This window comes from Chelonoidis abingdonii, chromosome 5 (assembly GCF_003597395.2).
Source record: "Chelonoidis abingdonii isolate Lonesome George chromosome 5, CheloAbing_2.0, whole genome shotgun sequence".
Lineage (NCBI taxonomy): Eukaryota > Metazoa > Chordata > Testudines > Testudinidae > Chelonoidis > Chelonoidis abingdonii.
The window spans coordinates 77,409,587-77,422,685 of record NC_133773.1 but is presented as its reverse complement, the minus strand read 5'-3'; the positions used below and the strand labels follow the sequence as shown (position 1 = coordinate 77,422,685).

Here is a 13,099-nt window from a genome sequence, read left to right as displayed (position 1 = left end):
ACTGGCTGTCTTTGCAGCATCAAAGCAAAAATACTGCAGGGTCAAGGTATACACAGTGGTCTTTATTTTTTGTTTAATTTCTTTGCAGCAGATGGCAGATTTACAAAGTCAAAGGAGATCCAAATAATGTTCCTCATCATAACAATTTAGGGCAGGCCAAATTATCCCACCCCACCTCCAAAATTTTTGTTTTGTTTTTTACCAAGGAAAAACAACTCTGCTTCGGGATGGCAAGTACCCTGCTCTCTGTGTCCACCACATTCTGTTTACATTCAAAATATCTTTTAACTATACCGATTTTTAACTAATGAAGAAGCTTTTTATAAAGTGTTTGGGTGAGATCCCAATTTTTGACATCACAAATACTAAAGCTTTTCCAGCTTTTTATTTCTTAATGGAATCTTCAGTCAGAAGTAAAAAGTTGAGGTATCAGTGGTATAGTCATGTGATTTGGTATTCAGTCCAGTGTGCTGCTTAAGAATACAATAGAGATTTTTTTTTTAATAAGACTTTTAGCAAGTAGACTCAATCTTGGGCATTTGAATAAAAAAGAATCAGAGAATAACATTTTTTACTGGAATATCCATGGACACTCTTGAGATTTTAATAAGTCTTTACATTTCGATTCTCAATTATCATTTGTAGGAAACGGTGCCTAGAATTATTTAAAGCAACTGTTTTGTTAATAAATTCACTGTGTTATAATTGGACCATTAACTTACTCTTTAGCTTTTTATGAATTTTTTTTATTGGTGAATAATGTTTATCATTGAAATATTTGTTAGAATAGGCAATGTGACAAGGTAGGTGGTCTTCTAATTAATATTACAGTTCAGATCTGTAAACTATACAAGGATTGTTTAACAGTTCAGAATTCATGCCCTATTATGTTCAGACATTTGTTTAGGAATAAAGTTCAACATTTGCCTTGAAACCCAATTGCTGTCATTTCATGGTCTATGGAAATGATTTTTTTTTTCAAGAATTACTTTAAATGTATAATTAGTTGAAGTAATTTCTGTGACCTGCTGCTAAATATTTAGACTGTACCTTACTTCTGTTTGTGCAGAATTTTAGTAACTAGTACTGTAATTCTTAAACAGTTGCCAAAAAAGAAGGTTTATTAGCAATATGAGGGACATTATAAACAATAATAAGAAGCAAGATGTGTTTAAATAATAACGTCCATCATAAAAACATCCGAGTTGTCAAAAATGCAACAACTGAGTTGAGTATAAAACTAAATGTTGTCTAAAACCAGGATTGAATTTTTCTTATGATAAACCTGTTTGAGTTTTTTCCTTCAAGTCTCAACCAAATTTCCTTTAGTTGCAGAATCATGTAAACAGTTATACAGTACATAGGGTTATCAAGTTGTTTAAAGTAGAATATTTCAGTGTAGTTTTTCAGATTAAGCTAAAAGTCCTAATTTTGATTTATTATTTTTGACCAAAGACACACATTTCAGGAATATTTTTTTCAGAATATGCAACTACTAATTAATTTAATTCACCTGTTACGTAAGCTTTTATGTAATAATTTTGCAACATTGACTATAGATATAACACTCTACAGTTTCAACTTTGGAGAGGTACTAGCTAAACTATGGGTCATGCTCTGTCATAATCCATCTTTTGATAGATGACTAGAACTTTTATTTTTAACCCTACTAATTACAGTCTGGCATATCTTCACATAGTATGTAGTCTGTCCTGAAACAATATCCAGGAGTGAGCTGGCATGCAGATTGAAATAATAGAATTATCTCTTACATTTAGAGATTGCAAACACTTGAGTTCACTGTTGAGAACATTGATGGGAGAATCTGAAGAAGCATCTTGCATTGTGGTCGCCTGTATTGCAGCTGGCCAAATGATAATAGGTGACTCCAGTTTTCAGCATATTAATGGTTCATTTCATGAGTATAGTTATTCACAACATTAATTTGTCTCAGTATTTGTTTGCTTTTAGATGTGGAGCAGCTGGCAATTGCTAACAGAAATAATGATAGTATCAAGGGAATTCAGCTAGGGATGGTGCTTTGTAAAGTGCTCTAATGTGCTGCACTCTAATTGCCCTGTGTGTAGACCCTACTGGTGTGCTTTAAAAGGCACTTAGTTCACATTAACATAGTTGTAGCTGGACTATGTTAGGACTGCATTAACACAAACTAGGTATCTTTTAGAGTACACCAGCAGGGTCTACCTAGGTTAGAGTGCAGCATGTTAGTTAGCATGTAGACAAACCCTTAATTTACAAGAGAGTAAGATTTTATAAGCACAGCACTACAGTGATTCTCATCTTTCCTGTCTAGCAGAACTCTGAGAATGGTGATGGAATGTCCCTGACAGTTGCATTGCTTTAAAACAATGCAGATCACAAAGACCAGACAGAAGTGCCTAAGAGTTGGGACGAAACAGCTTCAGTCACGGGGGTCAATATGGGAGGAACTTCCAGAGAGGTGAAACAAATCCAGAGACTGACCATCTTTAGGAAATGCTGCAGAACCTACCTTTTTAATGAAGGCTTTTCAGCATGCCCAGAATGACACTCACAGCACTGATACTCCTTCTACCTCCATCCCACAGACCCGGTCAACGAAACAGAAACTAACAGTAACAAAAAATTACCCCAAGCAGAGCTTTTACCCTGAGAAGGGAGAAGAGACAGAAATTCTGTGACATCCACTAGGGACTTCACTGCTGCTAATCAGTTTTACGTGAGAAATGGTCAGATACTGCACTAATGGAGATGATATAAAACCATGAAATCTTAGGATTGTACTATCATTGCTTTCTTATGGGAAATCCCTTCTCATAGCCTCCAGCCTTCTCCCGTGACAATGTATGGTTTAGCTAAGATCTAGGAAAATTAAAATTTTGTTTCCTTGAAATGTTTGGTCTCCATTTTTCCCCCCTAGCTGTAACTAAGAGTCTCTCTGTCTCTGTAATCTAAAATTGTAGCAATACTGTAATTGTATTTTCTTGTGTAGTAGACCATTTGGCAGGACTATTATAGAATTTAGCTACTTCAGTTCATCTTGTGCTTCCAAATCAATATGGAAGGAATTTGCTTCAGGACTTTTCTTTTTTGTAGGAATTCCAAGGGTTTAGGTATTTTCCACACACAGATTTGGTTTCCTATCTTTTTGTATTAGCCTGTCACATACTGTGCAGTATTTTACAAGAGTGGATTAAATTCTTCCACTCACTGTTTACTCACATTGTTCACGTTATCCAGTCACCCTTCTATCTTGGTAACATATTCATCTAGAGAATTTATTCTTATAAATAAAATATCAAGTTTGTCTCCCATAAAAGACTTTGTGTGAGTCCATCTGTACTGGTAACTAATGATTCTCAAAGTTCTCAGAACTTTTCTTGTTTACTGAAGTAGGGGAGGGAGAAGATGGCTGCTGCAATGAGTCCTACATTGGAAAAAAACTGAAAGAGAGAGATTTCAAAGTGATTCACAAAGGAGGGGGAGAAACTGAAGTACTGAAAAGTTAAGTTGCTTGCCCAAGATTACTTAATACACCTGCATATGGGATATATACATACTTCTCTGTCAAAGTTATTTGATCCAAACATTCACCCTTAAGGCACTGTTGGATAATTAGAATAACATGAAGCAACGGAAAGCTATAACTTCAGACAGTACCTAAATCATTTTATCACCTATAATATTTTAATTTATTGGTAAATATTGACAGAAAGCATTACTGTCAACAATAGATAAATAAACAAAAGAAGCTTACAATATGTCATTTTCAAAGCCGTATTTTAAGTATGATTTCAGTAAATCTGATTTTGGTAAAATCTCAACCTACAATGTTGCATACAGGAGTACAAATTCAGTTCTCATTTAGTCAGTCTTAACTGCACAGTAAATTTAGATCAGATTTACACTGATGTAAATAGGAGTAGAATTTTTCTCAGGGTCATAAACTGGGGGTCAATGTTCTGAGGAGAATTGAGATCAGTCTGCATTCAAGCACTGTGACAACACTTCATCGGTTTGTTAATACTTCTTTATATCACTTATATAGCTAAATTTAAAACAAATTCTGGTTTTGGTGATTGATAATTTCCTGTCCTCAGAATCAGACTACATCTAGATTGTGATGAAAACAGCACCATATGAGAAAATAATACATAACTATAAAATAAACCAGATAACTTTCAAGGGCATTTGGATGCTGTTATTGATTACATTCACAGACTATGATAACTCTTCAGTAGAGATGGCTGAAAATTTTCCAGTGGAACACTTTGCTTTTAGGAAATGCCAGTTTGAAATATTTAATGGGGACATATCTATTTTGTCAAAAATTTTGGTGGGAAATTATTGAAATATTTTGTTTTGATTTTATCATTTGGAGGGGGTGTGTGTATGTGTGCGCCATTTAGGGATCTGAGGGAAAAATCTGTCTGGGGGATTGATCCTGCTTTGACAGGGGCGGCTCTAGACATTTTGTCGCCCCAAGCAGGGTGGCATGCCGCGGGGGGCGCTCTGCCGGTCGCCGGGAGGGCGGCAGGTGGCTCCAGTGGACCTCCCGCAGGCATGCCTATGGAGAGTTCGCTGGTCCCGTGGCTTTGGTGGACCACTGGAGCGACAGGACCAGCGGGGACCCTCTGCAGGCGTGCCTGCGAGAGGTCCACTGAAGCTGCTTGCCGCCCTCCCGGTGACCAGCAGAGTTCCCTTCGCAGCATGCCGCCCCAAGCACACGCTTGCCGGCCTGGGGCCTGGAGCTGCCCCTGTGCTTTGAGCAGGGGGTTGGTCTAGATGACCTCCTGAGGTCCCTTGCAGCCCTAATATTGTTTGTGTGTGTGTGTGTGTGTGTGTGTGTGAGAGAGACACAAAATTATTACATTTAAACAAAACATTTTAACCTTATTGAAACAAAATGTTTAGGTCATTTCAGTGTTGCCAAAACAAAATATTTCAGAACTTTCATTCTGCAGTAAATTAAAAAAAATTCTAATATTTGTTCTTCTCAGGGACAAAAGAAATGTCAAAATATCAGAATTTGCTGTGGAGGGAAAATTCTATTTCTCGACCAGCTGTATTCTTCAGATACTTAATTATGTAGAATAAGTAAAACATGCGGATAAATTAAATAACTGAGGATAGGATTAGTTTCGTGCAGGATTATCAGCTATCTCCTTGTTTTATTTAAATTAAAGAATTTGTGTACTTTTTCATTTAGAAATAGAACTTTTTCAGTCCTTTACATTTTGTTTCATCCTCCCTTTACATGATGTTATAGCCTTCTTCCTGTGTGTCAGACTTTCACTCTCTCTTTCTTCAGATCCCTTCTCAAATTCATTTATTTTGCTTTTCTTTCCACCTTTAGCTTCTATTCATTTCCCTTTTCTCTCCCTCATTCTTAGTGTTTACAATATCAGAATGTATAAAGCTCATTTCCAGTATAATTCAAATCATATCGTATTTATTTTATCCTTTTTTCACTTCCTTTTCTATCATTTCCTTTGTCTGTTTTCTGTTTTCTTGTTTGTCTAGCGTAGTTTTAAGCTTTTTGGTGCAGGGACAGTGGGTCTGGTACTGATCTCACTCATATCAGCTGTACAGTGTAGTCCAATTGACTTCAGTAGTGTTATTCCTGATTTAAATTAGCATGAGACCAGAATCAGGGTCAGTGTCATCTTCTGATTTCTATAAAGAACCATGCAAAATTACAGTGCTCTGTAAATATTTAAAATTAATAAAAAGGAGTTTTACAATTTTGGAAATCAGTTAAATTATACTAGTGCTAAACAGATGAGATCAAAGTCAGGCGTATCATATTCAGATTTAATGTAAGTGGCATATAGCAAAGTTGATGTTTAATCATATTATATGGTTCAGATTTTTCTTAATTGGAATTATTATATTTTCATTTAATTGACATTAATCACATCAATATCCTAGAGGAAAATACAAATAAATTGCAAAAATTCTAAAAGATTATGCAAGAAAAATGTTTATGTGCAGCTTTCTTTAGCAATATTTCCACACTACCTATGTTTGCTTCCCTGTGCTAAATTAATTACATGATTTTTTAATATATTTCAATTGGTCAATAAATGTGGTATACAAGTACATTACAATGGATTGCTTTAGAGCCAGAATTTTCCTATTAAGAAAATCCTTTAAAATCTAATATGCTGACAACTATAATCACAGCAAATGCATTAATTATTATTATTGCATATTGAACCATCAATTATGTGTAAGAGTCTCTGCCAAATATTAAGTATGTTGACCTTTGATATTAATAGAGAAGGATATAAGGGATACTTAAAATAAACTGTAAATGTAAAGAATAGGGAAACATTATAAACTTCATTTTGTTCATAGATGGTTTTTAACCTTCCAGGTATTGTTTTTCTGTTAACTATAATTTTATGAAATACTTTAACATACTACAGAGTTGGAATACCACATTATGAAATACATCTATTACAGAACAAAGTTTTCCAAAATTTATGTAATTATATAATAGCTTTGGAATAAGAAAATCAAGCCATATACTTCCTTGTTTCACAATGCCACTTAGATAACAGAATGATAAGAACTATAGAAATATAGATAGGTAGGTCTATAAGTAATTTAGTGTGGGGGATAGTTTATTTACTACATCTTGTTACTTTATTTAGAAAGAGAGGATTTGTCACTTGATTCATTTAGGGCCCTTTTCTCCCATGCTCCTCAATAAACTGTGTAGATGAAAAGAAATGAAGTGAGCGTCTTCTTGTGGGATTTCCTGCTCACACTTTTGTCTTTTGAGGAGTTGTTCCACTCCACACAGTCATTCCTAACCTTGTAAAGATTGGTCAGTGAAAGAATTGTTCAGGCTTTTCCTCCAGAATGTAACCAGCTCCTGCTCAGCGTGATCATACAGCTATGTCCAGGGTTGGCCTGAGTATTTTAGGACGGGTCAGTGAAATGTTTCCTTGGACTTAACTGACTCATTTACATAATAGAACAAGAAAGGAAAGCATGGTGTATATAGGTAGCACTCTTCCCTCCCATGTAGAAGCTAGGGCTGGGCTCTACCCTCTGTTGCATGCAAGTGGCTCCTATTGAAATCAGCAGACTGCTTAATTAATCAAAAGTCACAGTCTGGCCCTCACTGTTTTAGAATTGCTATTATCTAAATAGCTTGATAATGTTATGTTGTTTTATGGCACCATAACAGTTGTCAGGTTTAATACAATGGTTTTATTTTAAATTTAGGATTACATCTAAAAGTTCATTTGAGAATAACTAGCATGGTGTAAGTAATCAAATATTCAAGCCTTAATCACTTCCAAACCTTGTTAATCTGATCTAGCATAACACTGTTAAATATAAGGGCTCTATTCATTAATTTACAGTACATTTCTGTTCTTGTTTGGTTTCTTTTTGTTTTTTTCATGTTATGCTTTTCTGAACAGTTATTATGATGTTGATTTTCATGAAGCCAAACAACTTAGAGATTTAAAAGTATCATTTCTGGTATGCACTATGCGACAAGCAGATGTACAACCAAAGGCAGAACAAAGAGCCTAGATTAAAAAAAGAGTAAGCTAATTTGATTAGATTAATTAACCAAAACCACTATATGTAGATTTTTGCAAATGTCCAGACATCAGTTAGAACTGCTTTTACAGTTCTGGTTCTAAAGAATTCATTTATTTAATTATTTTTATACTGAGTACTTTTTCCTTTATCAGATGTTGCTGGCAGTTTATTCCGGCTCAAGGTTCCTTGGCCAACTCAATTACTGTTAGAAATGCAGTTAACGCCCTCATTTAATCAAGTGAAAATTAAGATTTAGTTGTGTGGACAATTTGGCAATAGTGTCTGTTGGATTTCTGTGCCGGAATTAAACTTCTGCACAGGTCACTAATGCCTCTAATTGTCTCATTCAACCTGAACCAGTTATAAATACTTGCCTAATTTGCCACAGTTGAAAATTCATGCCTACAGGTTAATGATGACTACAGCAAGGAGAGGTCAACACATTTTGAAATACATTTGTAGACACATACTGGCAATAAATAGACAACCTTCCTTTTCTTTCTCCTCTAAATCTTTAATGGTGCTTAGGAGGGCTCTGGTTACAATTAGGGTGATCAGATGTCCCGATTTTATAGGGACAGTACCGATTTTTGGGTCTTTTTCTTATATAGGCTCCTATTACTCCCTATCCCCGTCCCAATTTTTCACACTTTCTGTCTGTCTGTCTGTCTGTTGCAATACTTAGTACTACGTGTACCTTGCTATTCACCCTTGCTTCCATTCTTTCTTCCCTTGTCAGGCTGAAGAGAAGAAATAGCAAAAGCCCTCTAGTGACTGAATAGGCACCCTGCATTGTACTTGTAAACCTGACTTAAAACATCAGTTGCTTTTAAGGGAAGTGTGTTCATTAATTAAGCTCAATAGCAAGTGATTCTTAAGAACAAAAATTGTGATTTTGTGATCATTCCAATTACTCACTTGTAACTAGGACAATTATAGGCCAGGTTTCATGGGTTATTTATAGAATAAACTAGGTATAGTGCATTAGAAAACTTTCCTCTGCTATACAGAAAATGCTTAAATACTCGCTATGAATCTATTTTAATCAGTCTCCTAGAATTTGAGCAGCTATAATGGAATAATCTTGTTGCACTTCCTTAGAAAACATCAAGATAGTTTCTTCTTCTCCACCAAGACTTCATTTTGCAGAAAATATGTACTGTATCTTATAAATATATTGTGTTTTCCTTTTGCCCACATTTGAAAAAATGTGTTCATACTTATTATGTTCTCCTCTAAATGAATACTTTAAATTGTAAACACTGTTACATTAACAGTACACATGGCCTTCTGGAAAATCCATGAGGAAATGTGTTTTTAAAACAATATTTCACAACATTATCTTAGATCAGGACTTGAAAATTATACTTATCAGAAGTGAATATGCAACTTTCTCTGGCAAGTGGAGCTGGAATATTAAGCCATCAATTTCTGTAGATTTTAAGCTTCAGACACACATTGCATGTCTAGCTCTTGACAGAATCATAGAAATGTAGGGCTGGAAGGGATCTCAAGAGGTCATCTAGTCCAGCCACCTGTGCTGCCACAGGACCAAGTTACCTAGAACATCCCTGACAGGTGTTTGTCATGGCTGCTCTTAAAAACAATTAAGAGGATTCCGTAGCAGCTCTTGGACGTCTATTCTAGTGCTTAACTACCTCTATAGTTAGAAATTTTCCCCTATATCTAACGTAAATTCCCTTGCCACAGATTAAGTCCATTACTTCTTGTCCTACCTTCAGTGAATTTGGAGAACACTTGGTTACCATCCTCTTTATAAGAGTCTTGAAATATATTAAAGGCTGTTATCAGGTTCCCCCTCAGGTTCTTTTCTCAGTAGTATGGGTATGAGATGAACTTCTGAATGTGAGTGAACCAAGGTGACTTCCTCAGGGTATGTCTATACTACAATCCTAAGTCAACTTACATTTGGTCGACTTACAACCACCACAGTAATTACTGCACTGGTGCATGTCTGTGCTACCCTCCTGGGGTCATTTGTGTGTGTCCTCACCAGGAGCACTTCCACTGACTTAAGAGGGGCACTGCGGGGAGCTGAGAGCCCGGTCTCTCAGCTTCACTGGCAGCTCTATTACAAGAAGAGAACAATAGAGTAGATTTGCAAATGAAGAAATAATGTAATGTAAGGAGAATATGTTTGACTTTTTAACTGTTCTTAGTACTATTGCTTTTTTATAAATGCTTCTGGTCTTATCGCAAATAAATAAAACTTCAGCACTTTAAAATTTATGACCGAACACTTGTTTCTAAAGCCACCTCCTCAACTGTATTGAATAGCTGAAATTGCATATAATATCTCCAATCCCATTTGAAGATGAAGCTTTTTACTAAGTGGTATGGCCATGAAGAAATTCAGTTTGCAACATAGATCTAAAATGCTATACAAGTGCCTAATTTATGACTTAGCTCATAAGCAAAACGGTTTAGTAGAGTTTAAGGAAATCCACTTGTCTAGGTTACCAGAAGACTAAACATACTAGCTTGAGATCAGTACTGAAGATGAGGGATAGGGAACCTTAGCAGCATAGTCCAGGATCAACTTTCTGATGAGCAGCTCTTTTGATGGGAAGGGCAAGGATTCCTATTGAGGTGCTTGGTCTTGCACCCTAATTTCTGGCTACATCTTTCATATCAGCCTCTGGCTAGTAGGTGTCTGGTAAATTTGAAGCCCCCACTCTTTCACAACAAGGTTTTAGTTAGCTCCTTTTTGAATCTTTTGGTTTTTGGTGGTCTGTGAATGAACAAAATAATCTGTTTTGGCTCTGGTTTCTGCTGCTAGACCAGAGGTGGGCAAACTATGGCCCGGGGGCCGCATCCGGACCTTCAGACATTTTAATCTGGCCCTCAAGCTCCTGCCAGGAAGCGGAGTCTGAGGCCTGTCCCGCTCCAGTGCTGCAGCCAGGGAGTGGGGTTGGGGGCTTGTCCCGCTCTGCACGTGCCGTGGCTCTGCGTGGCTCCTGGAAGCAGCGGCATGTCTTCCCTCTGGCTTCTACGCATAGGGACAGCCAGGGGGCTCTGCACGCTGTCTCTTCCCCAAGTGCCACCCCGGAATCTTCCATTGGCCATGAACTACAGCCAATGGGAGCTGCAGGGGAGGTGCCTGCAGACCAGGGCAGTGCATAGTCACCTGGCTGTGCCTCCACATAGGAGACGGAGGGGGAACATGCCGCTTCTTCCAGGAGCTGCTTTGAGGTAAGTGCCGCCCGGAGGCTGCATCCTTGAACCCCTCCCGTGCCCCAACCCCCTGCCCCAGTTCTGATCCCTCCTTCTGCCCTCTGAACCCTTCAGTCCCAGCCTGGAGCACCCTCATGCACTCCCAACCTCTCATCCCCCCCCCCCCCGAGCTCGCACCCCCAGCAGGAGACCTCACATACATACACACCCACCCACACCCCTGCCCCAGCCCAAAACCCCTTCCCACACCCTGAACTCCTCATTTCTGGCCCTACCTCAGAGCCTGCACCCCCAGCTAAAGCTCTCACCCCCTTCCACATCCCAACCCCCAGTTTCAAGAGCATTCATGGCCCCCATACAATTTCCATACCTAGACGTGGCGCTTGGGCCAAAAAATTTGCCCACCCCAGGCTAGACAAATGAATTTAGAAGACATTTTATTAACTGAGGCAGCTTTTTCCGATTTGATGTTTGATGTAGTGCTTCCTGTTTCGTCTTGGTATATGATAGACGAAGTAGTGGGAGAAAGTGAGGAGGAGGCGGGCTAGCACAGGGCTTGTAGTGTCATAGAGCCAAGTCTCCAGGATGCAGGTGATCTTGGGTACTTCATCACTGATTGTTTGTTGGTGACAGATCTTGCTCTGATCATGAGAACATCATAACGCCCATTCTGGGTCAGACCAATGGTCTATTCATCCCAGTATCCTGTCTTCTGACAGTAACCAGTGCCAGGTGCTTCAGCGAGAATGAACAAAATAGGCAATCATTGAGTGAGCCATCCCCTGTTGTCCACTCCCAGCTTCTGACAATCAGAGGCTAGGGATACCCAGAACATGGGGTTGTATCTCTGACCATCTTGGGTAATACCCATTGATAGACCTGTCGTCTATGAACTTATCTCATTCCTTTTTGAACGTCACTGTAGTTTTGGCCTTCACAACATCCCCTGGCAACAAATACCACAAATTGACTGTGTGTTGTGTGATAAAGTACTTCCTTTTGTTTTAAACCTACTGCCTATTAATTTCAGTGGCCCCTGGTTCTGGTGTTATCGTGAAGGAGTGAATAACAGTTCCTTATTCACTTGCTCCACACCATTCATGATTCTATAGACCGCTATCATATGCCTTCTTAGTTGTTTCTTTTCCTAGCTGAAAAGTTCCAGTCTTTTTAATCTCTCCTCATATGGAGCTGTTCCATACCCTTAATCATTTTTGTTGCCTTTCTGTGTACCTTTTCCAATTCTAATATATTTTATTCAGATGGGGTGAATAGAACTGCACACAGGTGTGGGCATACCATGGATGTATATAGTGGCATTATGATATTTTCTGTCATCTTATCTATCCTTTTTCCTAATGGTTCTCAACACTGTTAGCTTTTTTTGGCTGCTTCTGTACACTGAATGGATGTTTTCAGACAACTATCCACAGTGAATCCAAGATCACTTTCTAGAGAGCTAACAGCTAATTTAGACACCATCATTTTTGTATGTATTATTAGGATTATGTTTTCCAATGTGCATTACTTTACATTTATCAACACTGAATTTCATCTGCCATTTTGTTTCCCAGTCACGCAGTTTTGCAAGATCCCTTTGTAACTCTTCACAGTCTGCTTTGGATTAAACTATCTTGAATAATTTTGTATTGTCTGCAAATTTTGCCACCTCACTGTTTATCCCTCTTTCCAGACCACTTATGAATATATTGAATAGCAGTAGTCCCAGTACAGATCTCTGCAGGACACCACGATTTACCTCTGTCCTTTCTGAAAACTGACCATTTAGTCTTATCCTTTTTTTCCTGTCTTTTAAAAAGTTTCTGATCCATGAGAGGACTTCTCCTCTTATCCCATGACTGCTTACTTTGGTTTAAGAGCCTTTGATGAAAGACCTTGTCAAAAGCTTTTGGGAAATCCAGGTACACTATATCCACTAGATCACTCTTGTCCACATATTTGTGGACCCCCTCAAAGAATTGTAATGGATTTGTCAGGCATGATTTCCCTTTACAAAGCCTTGTTGACTTTCTTCCCCAACAAGTTGTGTTAATCTATGTGTCTGTTAATTCTGTTCTTTACTGTAGTTTCAACCAATTTGCCTGGTACTGAAGTTAGGCTTACCGGCCGTTAGTTGCCAGGATTGCCTCTGGACCCTTCTTTAAAAATTGGTATCACATTTTCCAGTGAACTGGTCGTCATCCAGATATCCTTCAGTCATCTGGTACAGAAGCTGATTGAAAAGTTACATATCACTCATTGTTAGTTCTACAATTTCATACTTGAGTTCCTTCAGAACAGCATCCATTTTATTTCAGGTAATTTTGGGAATGTTTAT

General features: G+C 38.0%; 1 protein-coding gene across 5 annotated transcripts in view; it reads left to right on the top strand.

The window, feature by feature from the left end:
- VEGFC (vascular endothelial growth factor C) overlaps positions 1 to 13,099 on the top strand; it is a 129,044-nt gene that overhangs the window by 62,079 nt on the left and 53,866 nt on the right. Inside the window, exon 1 of one of the 5 annotated variants that reach the window (XM_032783543.2) lies at positions 1,861 to 1,882. The exons of the other annotated variants lie outside the window; for them this stretch is intronic. The gene's annotated coding sequence lies outside the window, so the exon portion shown is untranslated. Of the gene's footprint in view, positions 1 to 1,860; positions 1,883 to 13,099 lie in introns of those variants that run through there. 5 annotated transcript variants of the gene reach the window in all.